Source organism: Canis lupus, chromosome 17 (genome assembly GCF_048164855.1).
Source record: "Canis lupus baileyi chromosome 17, mCanLup2.hap1, whole genome shotgun sequence".
NCBI classification, from domain to species: Eukaryota; Metazoa; Chordata; class Mammalia; order Carnivora; family Canidae; genus Canis; species Canis lupus.
The window spans coordinates 24,933,662-24,937,569 of NC_132854.1; positions in this window are offsets into that span (position 1 = coordinate 24,933,662).

A 3,908-nucleotide genomic window follows, 5' to 3' on the forward strand; every position below is an offset into this window, starting at 1 on the left:
GGTCATAATCTCAGGGTCCTAGGATACAGCCCCACATCTAGGTCCCCACTCAGCAGAGAGTTTACTCCCTCTGTCCTTCCCCCTACTTGTGTTTTCTCTCTCTCAAATAAATAAATAAAATCTTTTTAAAAATTAGATTTTAAATACTTTGTATTGTTCAAACTTTTAAGATTAATTGATTTTCTTCATCTTCTATATTGTCTGTGAAATAATTAAAATAACTAATAACTATAGAGGCCAACAAAGCAAAACTCGAAATCAAGATCTTTAAAACTAATCTCTCTTTATGTGACATTAATATGAATGATACAAATAATCTTGCATACATATAGAATTCCCTGACAGCAAAATATTTATTATATTCATTTTTGTGTTTGCTATTAGTTCTGTGCTATAGCATCCAATCATTATTAAGAAATTGTCAAAAGACTTGACCTTATTTAGTGCTTCAGTTATCTTCCATTTCTCTTGAGTAATTTTTGCAAAGCTAAGTGACAGAATTTTCTATACTTTTCTCCACTTCCTTGTCTTTTTTTCATTCCTTCATTTACAATAATCAGCCTTTAATCTCTATTCCTCCAATGAAACTATTTTCACCAAGTTCATATCAACTTTACTAAGCCAAATCCAATGGCTAATTCTAAGTCACAGTTTACTGGCTTTTAGTTCTATTTGGCTATTCCTTGCTTCTTTAATCCCATAATATTTAGGTGGCATTCTGGACACCATTATACCCCTGATTCCATATGCCTTCCCCTTTGCTGGTTCCTTTTCTTCCCTACCTATAAATGTAGAAGTTCTAGAGTTTGACTTTGATGCTATTCTACAGACTTAACCATTTCCCTGAACTCAAAACTCATTTATCAAACTGTCTACTTCCCCTGTGACTTTAATATATATTGATATAAAAAATGGATTTCGTCCAAAATGGAACTTTAGATTTCTCCTTTCAAACTCTAAAAGTTAGATTCTCGGGATCCCTGGGTGGAGCAGCGGTTTGGCGCCTGCCTTTGGCCCAGGGCGTGATCCTGGAGACCTGGGATCGAATCCCACATCGGGCTCCCAGTGCATGGAGCCTGCTTCTCCCTCTGCCTGTGTCTCTGCCTCTCTCTCTCTCTCTCTCTCTCTGTGACTATCATAAATAAATAAAAATTTTAAAAAATAAATAAATAAATAAAAGTTAGATTCCCTAAGAATAGGATCTTGCTAAATATCATACTTGAAGGACTGACAATGAAATCCAGAATATGGTATTCAAGGATAAACACTAAAAGCAAATTTCTGTAAATAAATAAATAAATAAATAAATAAATAAATAAATAAATAAATGCAGGGATATAGCAATTTAAATGCAGCAATGGGTGGGATTTTTAATAGTATGAGATCTCAGTGGATACTATTATTTGATGCAAAATCAGGATTCAAAAGAAGAAAATGATTTAGTCTCAGAGACTCTTTCCAAAATTAAGATATACTTGACTGAATTTCAGGAATTCCTTATGTAGATGCTTCCAGTCTATTTAGGGGAAAAAAAAGAACTAAAAAATTTATATATATATTTATATATATATGTAGTTATATGTGTGTATACAAATATACATTTACATATTTCTATGTATTTGTAAATTCTACCATATGATTTCATTCAGCCATTTTTTTAAGTTTGTAGGCTCTTTGTAGTAGAAAACTTTCAGGTATTATTAAGAATAACTATGAACGGGGGATCCCTGGGTGGCGCAGCGGTTTGGCGCCTGCCTTTGGCCCAGGGCGCGATCCTGGAGACCCGGGATCGAATCCCACATCGGGCTCCCGGTGCATGGAGCCTGCTTCTCCCTCTGCCTATGTCTCTGCCTCTCTCTCTCTCTCTCTGTGACTATCATAAATAAATAAAAATTTAAAAAAAAAAAAAAAGAATAACTATGAACGGTATGGATCCCATTACAAATATAAGTATGGTATCCACTTTGGGCACACCAGCTAAGCAGCATCTCTTGCGAGCCTTTGAGAACACTTATTTCTAACTCTTTCTACATGACTACACAACAATGAGCAGATGAGTGATGTCAACACAACCATCACAATAAGCATTTATGTGGGCTATTTCTAATTCATATAACAGATTTCTGCATTTAAGAGCCCACCATTGCTATCTCCTTACATAAATTTCATTTTCTAGTCTAAGTCATAGTAGAAAAAAATGGAAAGCATAGAAACACACACCTGCACAAACACATAATATTATGAAACATTATAAACAATAAGTAAGATGCAGTTTAACCTAGACTTGATATTGGATCTCTTCCAGTTTCAATTCATCAGAGATTCAATCAGTAAAGGGGGAGGGATGTTTTACTGTGAATATTCGGATTGTTTTAATTTGCTGAGTTATTATATGAGATGGGTGAATGCAGCATAAAAAAATATTAAAGATAAAAGAATTTCTTCTATCTTTACTCACCTATATTACAAATAAGAAATCATTACTCAATTTGAAACATACTGCTTTTTAAAAGCATTTTATGCTGTTCCCTCTTGTTACATTTAGGGAAAAAATAATGATATCAAGTCCTGAGCTTGTGTATAAGAAGCAACAGCCATTCCTAACTTCAATTCAGGAAGAAGCAGCTGCATCCACTCCCTTTAGAATATGCACAGCACCCTGGAATCCATGGTGGCAGCTGTGCATTGTTATTCTGGCTATTGCATTTTTTATGCTATTACATGGAGCATAGGATACTAATTTCAGGATATAGAATATTTAGCTCTTGCAGGTTTGAGGACATTAGCACTCAAGCTGATAGAAATGTATTCTTCAAGTTTGAATATGTTTTTATGCATCAGCATCTCTGGTAAATAATTTCTTGCTATCTATTTTCCAACCACTGTGTGCATTTGATAGAGTAAGTGAGGCTACGGATTATTTCAGTGACACGCTGCACATCTTTGTCATTTTCTTGGCGGTTTTCCATTCAAAAATATCAAGCATATTTTGGGTTTATTCTCCCAAACCATTTCAGTTTTGTAATTTTTGTCATCCTCAGCAAATTAATCCCACACATGCCTTTGTCTGTCATGTGAGCCATGCAGAAATTGTGAATTATGTCACCTCTATAAATGGGAATCTTGGAAGAAGGATTAAATGTTAAGGGTGATCAGTCAGAGAAAGTGGCAACTCGTCTGGTTCAATGATTAAAGTCTGGACCTGAAAATAAGAATTACTAGATTCTATTTGTGGCTTTGCTATCAATTTGCTGCATGACTTTTAGTAAGACTTTTCACCAGGAATTAGTTTTCAGATATTGGCTAAAGCAAAAATATAAATAAAAAAATAAAAAAATACAGACCTTCATAACCTAAGGGAAGAAATCATTTTTTTTCTTAGAAATATTAGCCTGTTTATTAGGAGAACTTTTAGAGAGTTTAAGAAAGTTTCAACAACAACAAAAAAATGTTATATGTCAGTTCAGCTGATAATCAAAATACTAGCTGAAGAAATTTTACTATGTTGAATTCTCTTATACATGCAGTTCAAATAGACATTCTGTCAGTGACAGTTTAGATATTATTGTGTAAAGTAAGAATCTGTAAAGAACTTCTGTAAATCATTCATAAAATTGAATGCTATCTGGAAACCAAGAGAGCATTCAGGGAAAAAAGTGATAATTTCAGTATTACATTGATTTTTTTCTACTAATTCTCTACTTTTATGTCTGGGTTTGGACCATGACACCTCTCTGTCCTTCTTGGTAGCATTTCACTGTCTAGTATGACCCAACTGAAGGTAACCTTGCCTCAAACTGACACAACAGATTCTTCCCAGATGCTTTGTTTATGATTGTTGTTTGTTGTTTGTTTTCCGGTTTTGTTGGTTTTTAAATCTTTTTAAAAACTAAATATTTAATATACAC